The sequence below is a fragment of the Phyllobates terribilis genome, unplaced genomic scaffold (assembly GCF_046119375.1).
Source record: "Phyllobates terribilis strain yellow unplaced genomic scaffold, ASM4611937v1 Scaffold_11__3_contigs__length_659146591, whole genome shotgun sequence".
NCBI lineage: Eukaryota > Metazoa > Chordata > Amphibia > Anura > Dendrobatidae > Phyllobates > Phyllobates terribilis.
In genome coordinates, this window is record NW_027362771.1 from 337,661,813 (window position 1) to 337,675,668 (window position 13,856).

Genomic DNA, 13,856 nt, shown 5'->3' on the forward strand with positions numbered 1-13,856 from the left:
AGCGTCACCTCGAGTATTTAAAACGGGGCGCCGCCATCTTGGACACAGTCGCTCCGGATTAGACAGTGTAGGGACAGCGCTGCTGATTTAGGGAGAGATATAAACTGTGAAATAGTTAGTGTAGTGTCTGTAAAGGCTGCCAGAACAAATAAACAGTCCTTTTCAGGACTAATATCCATCCCAGATACCAGGCAGGCAGGCTGTATAGGAGACACAGTGGTTATAACAGCAAACGCTGCATTACAGTCCTGTGTGCTCCTGTTGCTGAAATTGCTGGACTTAGCACCAGGTGTCGGGGGCCAGGAAAAATCCTTTTTATTTCATCTAAATCCTCCTTTTTTTTTCCTCCTTCACACTGTACAAATACCCGTCTTATTAACCTTTTGGTGTGTCCCCCCCCCCCCAAAAAAAAGGCGTGTCTCTGATTTTTCAGACACAAATATAACTGTTGAAAATAGTCTGGTGTAGGCTAGAGAAACAGAAGTGTTGTTTTGCACTTCCACGGTTCAAACCTCTGTATTGTCCATTTTGGGCCTTTGGTATCTAAAAAAAAAGCAGTTTGAGTGTGTCGCTCACTGTTCAGCCGCAAATATCTCTATTTAAAAATGTGTGGTATACCCCAGTAAACAATAACTGTGGTTTTGCCATCCCACGGTAAAAAATCTCTATTATTCAGCTTTTGGTAGTTTTTTCCGTAAAGAAAAACAGTAGTGTCTCCTGACTGTTGTGACACAAAAATATATCTGTTGAAAATAGTCTTGTGTAGGCCCGACATCCCAGTGTGGTTTCGCAGTTCCACGGGTCAAATCGCTGTACTATCCAGTTTTGGGCCTTTGGTATCTAAAAAAAAAGCAGTTTGAGTGTGTCGCTCACTGTTCAGCCGCAAATATTTCTATTTAAAAAAGTGTGGTATACCCCAGTAAACAATAACTGTGGTTTTGCCATCCCACGGTAAAATATCTCTATTATTCAAGTTTTGGTAGTTTTTTTCCGTAAAGAAAAACAGTAGTGTCTCCTGACTGTTGTGACACAAAAATATATCTGTTGAAAATAGTCTTGTGTAGGCCCGACATCCCAGTGTGGTTTCGCAGTTCCACGGGTCAAATCGCTGTACTATCCAGTTTTGGGCCTTTGGTATCTAAAAAAAAAAAAAAAAAAGCAGTTTGAGTGTGTCGCTCACTGTTCAGCCGCAAATATCTCTATTTAAAAAAGTGTGGTATACCCCAGTAAACAATAACTGTGGTTTTGCCATCCCACTGTAAAAAATCTCTAATATTCAGCTTTTGGTAGTTTTTTCCGTAAAGAAAAACAGTAGTGTCTCCTGACTGTTGTGACACAAAAATATATCTGTTGAAAATAGTCTTGTGTAGGCCCGACATCCCAGTGTGGTTTCGCAGTTCCACGGGTCAAATCGCTGTACTATCCAGTTTTGGGCCTTTGGTATCTAAAAAAAAGCAGTTTGAGTGTGTCGCTCACTGTTGAGCCGCAAATATCTCTATTTAAAAAAGTGTGGTATACCCCAGTAAACAATAACTGTGGTTTTGCCATCCCACGGTAAAAAATCTCTATTATTCAGCTTTTGGTAGTTTTTTCCGTAAAGAAAAACAGTAGTGTCTCCTGACTGTTGTGACACAAAAATATATCTGTTGAAAATAGTCTTGTGTAGGCCCGACTTCCCAGTGTGGTTTCGCAGTTCCACGGGTCAAATCGCTGTACTATCCAGTTTTGGGCCTTTGGTATCTAAAAAAAAAGCAGTTTGAGTGTGTCGCTCACTGTTCAGCCGCAAATATCTCTATTTAAAAAAGTGTGGTATACCCCAGTAAACAATAACTGTGGTTTTGCCATCCCACGGTAAAAAATCTCTATTATTCAGCTTTTGGTAGTTTTTTCCGTAAAGAAAAACAGTAGTGTCTCCTGACTGTTGTGACACAAAAATATATCTGTTGAAAATAGTCTTGTGTAGGCCCGACATCCCAGTGTGGTTTCGCAGTTCCACGGATCAAATCGCTGTACTATCCAGTTTTGGGCCTTTGGTATCTAAAAAAAAAGCAGTTTGAGTGTGTCGCTCACTGTTCAGCCGCAAATATCTCTATTTAAAAAAGTGTGGTATACCCCAGTAAACAATAACTGTGGTTTTGCCATCCCACGGTAAAAAATCTCTATTATTCAGCTTTTGGTAGTTTTTTCCGTAAAGAAAAACAGTAGTGTCTCCTGACTGTTGTGACACAAAAATATATCTGTTGAAAATAGTCTTGTGTAGGCCCGACATTCCAGTGTGGTTTCGCAGTTCCACGGGTCAAATCGCTTTACTATCCAGTTTTGGGCCTTTGGTATCTAAAAAAAAAGCAGTTTGAGTGTGTCGCTCACTGTTCAGCCGCAAATATTTCTATTTAAAAAAGTGTGGAATACTCCAGTAAACAATAACTGTGGTTTTGCCATCCCACGGTAAAATATCTCTATTATTCAGGTTTTAGTAGTTTTTTTCCGTAAAGAAAAACAGTAGTGTCTCCTGACTGTTGTGACACAAAAATATATCTGTTGAAAATAGTCTTGTGTAGGCCCGACATCCCAGTGTGGTTTCGCAGTTCCACGGGTCAAATCGCTGTACTATCCAGTTTTGGGCCTTTGGTATCTAAAAAAAAAGCAGTTTGAGTGTGTCGCTCACTGTTCAGCCGCAAATATCTCTATTTAAAAAAGTGTGGTATACCCCATTAAACAATAACTGTGGTTTTGCCATCCCACGGTAAAAAATCTCTATTATTCAGCTTTTGGTAGCTTTTTCCGTAAAGAAAAACAGTAGTGTCTCCTGACTGTTGTGACACAAAAATATATCTGTTGAAAATAGTCTTGTGTAGGCCCGACATCCCAGTGTGGTTTCGCAGTTCCACGGGTCAAATCGCTATACTATCCAGTTTTGGGCCTTTGGTATCTAAAAAAAAGCAGTTTGAGTGTGTCACTCACTGTTCAACCGCAAATATCTCTATTTAAAAAAGTGTGGTATACCCCAGTAAACAATAACTGTGGTTTTGCCATCCCACGGTAAAAAATCTCTATTATTCAGCTTTTGGTAGTTTTTTCCGTAAAGAAAAACAGTAGTGTCTCCTGACTGTTGTGACACAAAAATATATCTGTTGAAAATAGTCTTGTGTAGGCCCGACATCCCAGTGTGGTTTCGCAGTTCCACGGGTCAAATCGCTGTACTATCCAGTTTTGGGCCTTTGGTATCTAAAAAAAAAGCAGTTTGAGTGTGTCGCTCACTGTTCAGCCGCAAATATCTCTATTTAAAAAAGTGTGGTATACCCCAGTAAACAATAACTGTGGTTTTGCCATCCCACGGTAAAAAATCTCTATTATTCAGGTTTTGGTAGTTTTTTTCCGTAAAGAAAAACAGTAGTGTCTCCAGACTGTTGTGACACAAAAATATATCTGTTGAAAATAGTCTTGTGTAGGCCCGACATCCCAGTGTGGTTTCGCAGTTCCACGGGTCAAATCGCAGTACTATCCAGTTTTGGGCCTTTGGTATCTAAAAAAAAAGCAGTTTGAGTGTGTCGCTCACTGTTCAGCCGCAAATATCTCTATTTAAAAAAGTGTGGTATACCCCAGTAAACAATAACTGTGGTTTTGCCATCCCACGGTAAAAAATCTCTATTATTCAGCTTTTGGTAGTTTTTTCCGTAAAGAAAAACAGTAGTGTCTCCTGACTGTTGTGACACAAAAATATATCTGTTGAAAATAGTCTTGTGTAGGCCCGACATCCCAGTGTGGTTTCGCAGTTCCACGGGTCAAATCGCTGTACTATCCAGTTTTGGGCCTTTGGTATCTAAAAAAAAAGCAGTTTGAGTGTGTCGCTCACTGTTCAGCCGCAAATATCTCTATTTAAAAAAGTGTGGTATACCCCATTAAACAATAACTGTGGTTTTGCCATCCCACGGTAAAAAATCTCTATTATTCAGCTTTTGGTAGCTTTTTCCGTAAAGAAAAACAGTAGTGTCTCCTGACTGTTGTGACACAAAAATATATCTGTTGAAAATAGTCTTGTGTAGGCCCGACATCCCAGTGTGGTTTCGCAGTTCCACGGGTCAAATCGCTATACTATCCAGTTTTGGGCCTTTGGTATCTAAAAAAAAGCAGTTTGAGTGTGTCACTCACTGTTCAACCGCAAATATCTCTATTTAAAAAAGTGTGGTATACCCCAGTAAACAATAACTATGGTTTTGCCATCCCACGGTAAAAAATCTCTATTATTCAGCTTTTGGTAGTTTTTTCCGTAAAGAAAAACAGTAGTGTCTCCTGACTGTTGTGACACAAAAATATATCTGTTGAAAATAGTCTTGTGTAGGCCCGACATCCCAGTGTGGTTTCGCAGTTCCACGGGTCAAATCGCTGTACTATCCAGTTTTGGGCCTTTGGTATCTAAAAAAAAAGCAGTTTGAGTGTGTCGCTCACTGTTCAGCCGCAAATATCTCTATTTAAAAAAGTGTGGTATACCCCAGTAAACAATAACTGTGGTTTTGCCATCCCACGGTAAAAAATCTCTATTATTCAGGTTTTGGTAGTTTTTTTCCGTAAAGAAAAACAGTAGTGTCTCCAGACTGTTGTGACACAAAAATATATCTGTTGAAAATAGTCTTGTGTAGGCCCGACATCCCAGTGTGGTTTCGCAGTTCCACGGGTCAAATCGCAGTACTATCCAGTTTTGGGCCTTTGGTATCTAAAAAAAAAGCAGTTTGAGTGTGTCGCTCACTGTTCAGCCGCAAATATCTCTATTTAAAAAAGTGTGGTATACCCCAGTAAACAATAACTGTGGTTTTGCCATCCCACGGTAAAAAATCTCTATTATTCAGCTTTTGGTAGTTTTTTCCGTAAAGAAAAACAGTAGTGTCTCCTGACTGTTGTGACACAAAAATATATCTGTTGAAAATAGTCTTGTGTAGGCCCGACATCCCAGTGTGGTTTCGCAGTTCCACGGGTCAAATCGCTGTACTATCCAGTTTTGGGCGTTTGGTATCTAGAAAAAAAGCAGTTTGAGTGTGTCGCTCACTGTTCAGCCGCAAATATCTCTATTTAAAAAAGTGTGGTATACCCCAGTAAACAATAACTGTGGTTTTGCCATCCCACGGTAAAAAATCTCTATTATTCAGCTTTTGGTAGTTTTTTCCGTAAAGAAAAACAGTAGTGTCTCCTGACTGTTGTGACACAAAAATATATCTGTTGAAAATAGTCTTGTGTAGGCCCGACATCCCAGTGTGGTTTCGCAGTTCCACGGGTCAAATCGCTTTACTATCCAGTTTTGGGCCTTTGGTATCTAAAAAAAAAGCAGTTTGAGTGTGTCGCTCACTGTTCAGCCGCAAATATTTCTATTTAAAAAAGTGTGGAATACTCCAGTAAACAATAACTGTGGTTTTGCCATCCCACGGTAAAATATCTCTATTATTCAGGTTTTGGTAGCTTTTTTCCGTAAAGAAAAACAGTAGTGTCTCCTGACTGTTGTGACACAAAAATATATCTGTTGAAAATAGTCTTGTGTAGGCCCGACATCCCAGTGTGGTTTCGCAGTTCCACGGGTCAAATCGCTGTACTATCCAGTTTTGGGCCTTTGGTATCTAAAAAAAAAGCAGTTTGAGTGTGTCGCTCACTGTTCAGCCGCAAATATCTCTATTTAAAAAAGTGTGGTATACCCCATTAAACAATAACTGTGGTTTTGCCATCCCACGGTAAAAAATCTCTATTATTCAGCTTTTGGTAGCTTTTTCCGTAAAGAAAAACAGTAGTGTCTCCTGACTGTTGTGACACAAAAATATATCTGTTGAAAATAGTCTTGTGTAGGCCCGACATCCCAGTGTGGTTTCGCAGTTCCACGGGTCAAACCGCTATACTATCCAGTTTTGGGCCTTTGGTATCTAAAAAAAAGCAGTTTGAGTGTGTCACTCACTGTTCAACCGCAAATATCTCTATTTAAAAAAGTGTGGTATACCCCAGTAAACAATAACTGTGGTTTTGCCATCCCACGGTAAAAAATCTCTATTATTCAGCTTTTGGTAGTTTTTTCCGTAAAGTAAAACAGTAGTGTCTCCTGACTGTTGTGACACAAAAATATATCTGTTGAAAATAGTCTTGTGTAGGCCCGACATCCCAGTGTGGTTTCGCAGTTCCACGGGTCAAATCGCTGTACTATCCAGTTTTGGGCCTTTGGTATCTAAAAAAAAAGCAGTTTGAGTGTGTCGCTCACTGTTCAGCCGCAAATATCTCTATTTAAAAAAGTGTGGTATACCCCAGTAAACAATAACTGTGGTTTTGCTATCCCACGGTAAAAAATCTCTATTATTCAGCTTTTGGTAGTTTTTTCCGTAAAGAAAAACAGTAGTGTCTCCTGACTGTTGTGACACAAAAATATATCTGTTGAAAATAGTCTTGTGTAGGCCCAACATCCCAGTGTGGTTTCGCAGTTCCACGGGTCAAATCGCTGTACTATCCAGTTTTGGGCGTTTGGTATCTAGAAAAAAAGCAGTTTGAGTGTGTCGCTCACTGTTCAGCCGCAAATATCTCTATTTAAAAAAGTGTGGTATACCCCAGTAAACAATAACTGTGGTTTTCCTCTTCCACGGTTCGAATCTACTCTTTATTACCCTTTTTCCATTGATAGTGCAAGTGTAAGCTATTTTACTTCATTTACAATGGGCAAGGCGCGTGGCAAGGGACGTGGAAGTGGACGTTCTGGTGATGGTTCGTGCAGAGGATGGGGCCGTGGCCAAGGTGAAAATGTGCCACAACCAACAGCCACATCTTTTCGCTCCCACTTCTTGACTGAATTACTAGGGAAGCACAGAACAACACCAGTATTGAGAACTGATCAGTGTGAACAGGTTATTAATTGGATAGCAGATAATACTTCCAGTTACCTGGGCACCACCACCTCCGGTCTGTCTTCCACACGGTCAACTCTTAGTAGCCGTGAGTCTCGACCGCATACTCCTCCTCACCCTGATGCTCCTTCCTCCCACCATGCCGAGTGTCGTCAGACAGCAAGTGATCCCACACTTGGACACTCTGAAGAGCTGTTCACTGGTCCATTTCCATATTTGGGCCCCCCGCCTGATACGCTTGAAGTGGTGGAAGAGGAGATCCCATGTTGCGATGCCCAAATATTTGAACAGCCACGGCCACAGGAAGTCGACGTTGGCAATCTGTCACAAGACGTGGACGATGACGAGACACAATTGCCAGGAAGTGAGGAGGAGGATCGTGGTGCGCAAGTGGAAGAGGAGGAGGTGGTGGATGATCTAGTAACTGACCCAAAGTGGAAGGAGGACATGCAGAGTGAGGCCAGCAGCACACAGGGGGAGGGAGGCAGAGTACCTCAACAGGCAGGAAGAAGCAGTGTGGTGGCCGCAGACAGAAGGCAGGCAACCGTTCCCCGTATAACCAACACGAGGGACGTTGCCAGTACAAGCGGTAGGTCTTCCAGAGTCTGGAATTTTTTTAAAGACTCTGCTGATAACCCCAAAAAGGCCATATGTTCCACCTGCCATGCCAGCATCAGCAGGGGTGACAAAACTACCAGCCTGACCACCACCAGCATGATCAGGCACATGGCAGCAAAGCACCCGACTTTGTGGGGCGAAACGCAGGGTCCACGACCAGTGTCAGCGGGTGTCACCACTGCTTCTTCCACTGTTGTGCGTGCAATAGAACCCCCTGTTGTGTGTGCAAGGCAATCCCCTGTCCATACTGCATGTAAAGATGCCCCCTCCTCTCAGTCTTCACTTGTTATGGCAGTTTCTCAAGAAACAGCATCAACGTCCACGTCCACGTCCCACCGCAGCGTTCAATTGTCCATATCCCAGACCTTTGAACGAAAGCGGAAATTCGCAGCTAACGCCCCACAGGCCACAGTCCTAAATTCGCACATTTCACGACTGCTTGCATTGGAAATGCTGCCTTTTAGGCTGGTGGAGACAGAATCCTTCCGCAATCTTATGGCGGTGGCCGTCCCTCGGTACTCGGTCCCCAGCCAACACTATTTTGCCCGGTGTGCCATCCCCGCACTACACAAGCACGTGTCCCAAAGCATCTGCCGTGCCCTCAACAACGCAGTTACTGGGAGAGTCCACCTGACAACGGACACGTGGACAAGTGCTTGTGGCCAGGGATGGTACATCTCTCTGACGGCACACTGGGTATACATAGTGGAAGCCGGGACCCAGTCGGACCTTGGGACGGAACACATCCTCCCCACACCGAGGATTGCGGGCCCTATGTCAGTCAGAGTTGCCCCCACAGTGTACAGCTCCTGCGCATCCTCCTCCTCCTTCTCCTCCTCATGTTCAGCCTCCATCTCAGATATCACCACATCAGTTACAAGCTGAAAGCATTGCAGTACTGCCTCCGCCAAGCGGCAACAGGCTGTGCTGAAACTCATAAGCTTAGGTGATAAACCTCACACTGCTTGTGAGTTGTGGACAGCTGTGAAAGAGCAGGCAGATCTGTGGCTGAGACCGCTGAACCTACATCCCGGCATGGTCGTGTGTGACAATGGCTGTAACCTGGTGGCGGCTCTGAGGCGAGGTGAGATCACACACGTACCATGCCTAGATCATGTGCTTAACCTCGTGGTTCAGCGGTTTCTTAAATCGTACCCCGAGTTGCCAGATCTGCTCGTGAAAGTACGCCGCCTGTCAGCTCATTTTCACAAGTCGGCTACAGCTTCCACCGCCCTTGCTGTGTTGCATCAGCGTTTGCAGCTTCCGGCACACCGAGTGGTGTGTGATGTCCCCACACGTTGGAACTCTACCCTCCACATGTTGCAAAGGATTTGTGAGCAGAAGAGAGCAGTTGTGGAGAACCAGCTGCAACAAGGCCGTCGATATTCAGGTCAGACTCCACACATAAGACCTCAGGAGTGGACCTGGATGTCTGACATATGTACCATCCTGACAAACTTTGAGGAGGCCACCAAGATGGTGAGTGATGATGACGCCATCATTAGTGTCAGCATCCCACTTGTCTGTCTTTTGCAACGCTCTCTGCAGAGAATTAAAGAGGAGGCATTGCAGCCAGAGTATGATGAGATGGATCAAGAAGCCGTAGCGGCCGATTACACACAGCCCAGCCTCATCTCATCCCAACGTGCATTGGGGGACAATGAGGGAGAGGAGGAGGAGGAGGAGGAGGAAGAACAGGAGCTGCTATCATGCGTTGTAGACGGTAGTACCTGTACAAGTGTCATACCGTCCGTTTAGCGTGGGTGGCCTGAGGACAGGAGGGAGGAGGAAGAGGAGGAGGAGAGCATGGTCAGTCGTCATCTTGGTGAGGACACGGAAATCTTGCCCGTTACCAGTCTGGCACGCATGGCTGACTTTATGTTACGCTGCCTTAACCGTGACCCTCGCGTTGTCAAAATGTTGGGTGACAGTCATTACTGGTTGGTGACACTTGTAGACCCCCGCTACAAGGAGAACTTTCACTCTCTTATTCCTGAGGTGGAGAGGTCTACAAAAATGGGGCAATACCAGAAGGCCCTTGCTGCAGAACTCTTAAAAAAATTCCCATCTGAACACGCTAGCGGCAGAGGTCACAGTTCGTTGCCCAACCAAGGCGTACAGGCGAGAGAGATGCAACTCCAATCCAGCAGAGGCAGGGGAACACTGTCAACGTTCTGGGACAGTTTTCTGACAATCCCCCAGCTTACAGGCCCTGAGGCGTGGGGTACTCTCACAAGGAGTGGAAAGTTTCAAAAGATGGTGAGGGAGTACCTTGCTGATCGTACCAGCGTCCTCCGTGATTCCTCTGTGCCTTTTAATTATTGGGTATCCAAGCTGGACACTTGGAATGAACTCGCTCTGTACGCCTTGGAGGTCCTGGCCTGCCCTGCCGCTAGCGTGTTATCGGAGCGTGTTTTTAGTGCCGCTGGGGGAATTATAACTGATAAGCGCACTCGCCTGTCAACTGACAATGCTGACAAGCTGACCCTTATCAAAATGAACAAGGGCTGGATTGGGCCAGACTTCTCATCACCACCAAATGACAGCAGAGTAACATAAAGTCAAATCCACTGTGTTATTTCGGGAGGTGTATTAACATGCACCGCTTCACACCCACACATGGGTATACGCTTCCTCGTTTCGGCTGTTTAATCTTCTTCTCCTTATCCTCAGCCTCCACCACCACTATACCACCAGGGTGCCAGCATTGCAAGTTCCTCCTTCTTTATTTTTGGCAGCTTTTGCTTGCAAGGCATTAGCAAATACTATGGGACACCCACTCCCCAATAATGGGACTTATGTTTGTAATATGCTGTACTGCATGGCTCTTGTAAGGGGCATTGCAAGTTGCTCCGTCCTAATTTTTGGCAGCTTTTGCTGGGAAAGCATAAGCAAATACTATGGGACACCCACTTCCCAATAATGGGACTTATGTTTGTAATATGCTGCACTGCATGGCTCTTGTAAGGGGCATTGCAAGTTGCTCCGTCCTAATTTTTGGCAGCTTTTGCTGGGAAAGCATAAGCAAATACTATGGGACACCCACTCCCCAATAATGGGACTTATGTTTGTAATATGCTGTACTGCATGGCTCTTGTAAGGGGCATTGCAAGTTGCTCCGTCCTAATTTTTGGCAGCTTTTGCTGGGAAAGCATAAGCAAATACTATGGGACTCCCACTCCCCAATAATGGGACTTATGTTTGTAATATGCTGTACTGCATGGCTCTTGTAAGGGGCATTGCAAGTTGCTCCATCCTAATTTTTGGCAGCTTTTGCTGGGAAAGCATAAGCAAATACTATGGGACACCCACTCACCAATAATGGGACCTATGTTTGTAATATGCTGTACTGCATGGCTCTTGTAAGGGGCATTGCAAGTTGCTCCGTCCTAATTTTTGGCAGCTGTTGCTGGGAAAGCATAAGCAAATACTATGGGACACCCACTCACCAATAATGGGACTTATGTTTGTAATATGCTGTACTGCATGGCTCTTGTAAGGGGCATTGCAAGTTGCTCCGTCCTAATTTTTGGCAGCTGTTGCTGGGAAAGCATAAGCAAATACTATGGGACACCCACTCCCCAATAATGGGACTTATGTTTGTAATATGCTGTACTGCATGGCTCTTGTAAGGGGCATTGCAAGTTGCTCCGTCCTAATTTTTGGCAGTTTTTGCTGGGAAAGCATAAGCAAATACTATGGGACACCCACTCCCCAATAATGGGACTTATGTTTTTAATATGCTGTACTGCATAGCTCTTGTAAGGGGCATTGCAAGTTGCTCCGTCCTAATTTTTGGCAGCTTTTGCTGGGAAAGCATAAGCAAATACTATGGGACACCCACTCCCCAATAATGGGACTTATGTTTGTAATATGCTGTACTGCATAGCTCTTGTAAGGGACATTGCAAGTTGCTCCGTCCTAATTTTTGGCAGCTTTTGCTTGGAAAGCATAAGCAAATACCATGGGACACCCACTCCCCAATAATGGGACTTATGTTTGTAATATGCTGTACTGCATGTGACACGCCCCCTGGGCCGTGTGTACACGTGTGTGGGATACCCGGTGCCGGGTCTCTGGGGTCTGTAGTCTCCGTGGCGGTGACCCGGTCCCGTGGCTCAGGCTGGTCAAACCAGTGGCAGTCTTTCTTAGGTTTTGAGGTTAAATGTTCGACTGCGCCACCCGTGGATTGCGGTCAGGGAGCACCACCGCTGCGAGGCAGACCGCTGAGGCTGGTGTTGTGTACGCAGCATAGAATGGGATAACTCCCCTCGGGAGGAGTATAGCCTCAGGGCAGTGAGTGTGGATGATGGGGGTGATGGTGCACGAGCGCAGCAGGAATGACTCAGAGTCTTTGCAGTGCAGTTCAGGGTCTTTACTGATGATTATAAGGTAGACCCTCCCGGGAGTACTGGCTAGCATAAGAGGCCTGGTCAGTCTGTGAGCAAGCAGGAGTTCCCCTGGCCAGGTGGAGTTGTAGGCCTCCCCGTCTGTCTGCACTCTTCCCGGCTACCTTGCTGTAAGCGGGTAGAAGTAGCCCACGTCCCTGAGTGTACCGTGTAGTGCTCACCCGTATGGCTGGTGACTTGGGGCCTTCTGTTAGCCTCCGCTCCACGACGGCGGTGCTGGTCCCTTGCTTGTGACTGAGCCCCCGGGCTTCTATGGCCAGAGGACCTGAAATCCCCTGCCGGCTGGTTTCTGCTGCTGGATATATAAGTCCTCACAGCTTCAGACTCCTGTGTCCGGTTCCTATTGTCTTCTGCCAGGGCGAGCTCTGCTCAGCTTCCAGCCCCTGATCTTTAGCTCCTAGCTCCTACAGAGCTCCTTGCTGTTACTTTCCCTTGCTCTCACTCTGACTCTGACTGTTCTCTGACTCACTCAACCCCGCCCCAGATCCAGTTTATAAGGGCAGAACTCTCCCCTCCCAGGATTGGGGCAGGAGGATGTTGCATGTTTAAGGGATCCTGACCAGGAAACCTCCCACTTGCTCTCCGACGTAATATCTCTATTACTGTGGTGACCAGACCCCTGGGGTGCCACACATGGCTCTTGTAAGGGACATTTCAGTTCCTCATAATTTTTGGAAAGCCTTCCATTCACTGCTTAGGCCAACAGTGCACGGGAGACCCAGTTGCTATAAATGGAAAAAAAGGTTTAGTTAACGCCCTCTGACCTCCTTGTCGTTTCCAAGGGGCATTGGAGTGGCTCGAAATTTTTGGTAGGCATTGCACTCACTGTATGCCCTATAACTGTGTAGCCGAACCGCTCCTTTAGTTACAGAAACATATCCTACAAGACATATCTGGTTGACTGGCCTGATATTGATGTGAATGGTCCCTGTTCCTCCTGCTCTTTCTCCTTTGCCACTACCTCATCCATCATTTATCACCTGAAGCTTTGTTTTAACGGGAGTCATAGAACTTGGATAGTAGCAGGAAAACATCCAGCAAGCCTCGGAGGAGGTAGGATATGTGCCAAAACGCTGACCACCTCAGGCCTAGCCGCTACTACATACATGCGCTTGCATTACAACAAAACAAAGCAGATGCTAACTTCTATCATCCTCATCATGCTCCTCACCTTGGCACTCTCAACTCCCCTGATGGAGAAGCCAGGGCCCACCGGAGGAGTCTGATAGTCCGGTGGGCTCGGCCAATGCTGCCCTAAAGCAGGCCAGGCTAAGAAAAGTGTGGGAAAGGTTACCGGGACAAATAGGGGTGGCTGGGGACCGAGTATGGACACCCCCTGGAGGCTGGGGAGCAAGCGGGGACACCCGGCCACCAGGTGGCTGGGGACTGAGTACGGATACCAGGCCGCCGACACAGCCATGGCGTGGTGGCCAGATTCCGCCTCCACATGCCTAAAAGGCCCAATTTAAAGTGCAAGCAAGCAGTATGGTATTGCAGCCTGGGGGTGGGTGGGTGGCAGGCTGCATACTTGCGCTTGCATTGCAAGGAATGGGAGAGGTACAATTGAAAACTGCCCTGGGACAAGGACTTGAATGGGGATAGTTGCAAGTCTGCAACGACAGGTGCAAGGTGGGAGGCATCTTCGCATGTACCATGAACAGGGGTTTGGCATGCACACACTACAGCGGAATAGACTCTCCTTCCCACTAAATGCACTGGGGAGGGCACAGGTAATGTTTTGGTATACGCGCTTAATCTTATGTATAAGGCACACCAGGACAAATATGGGCGGCTGGGGAGTATGGATACCTCGCTGCCGAAGCAGCCATGAGGTAGTGGCCAGCTTCGGCCTCCTCCAAACTAAAAGGCCCCATTTCAAGTGCAAGCTAGCAGTATGGAATTGCAGTCTGGGGGTGGGTGGGTGGCAGGTTGCACACTTACACTTGCATTAAAAGAAAACATAGCA

The 13,856-nt window shown here is 45.9% G+C and overlaps 1 protein-coding gene across 2 annotated transcripts in view; it reads right to left on the reverse strand.

The window, feature by feature from the left end:
- Positions 1-13,856, reverse strand: part of CCDC33 (coiled-coil domain containing 33) — a 152,718-nt gene that overhangs the window by 64,729 nt on the left and 74,133 nt on the right. The window lies entirely within an intron of this gene.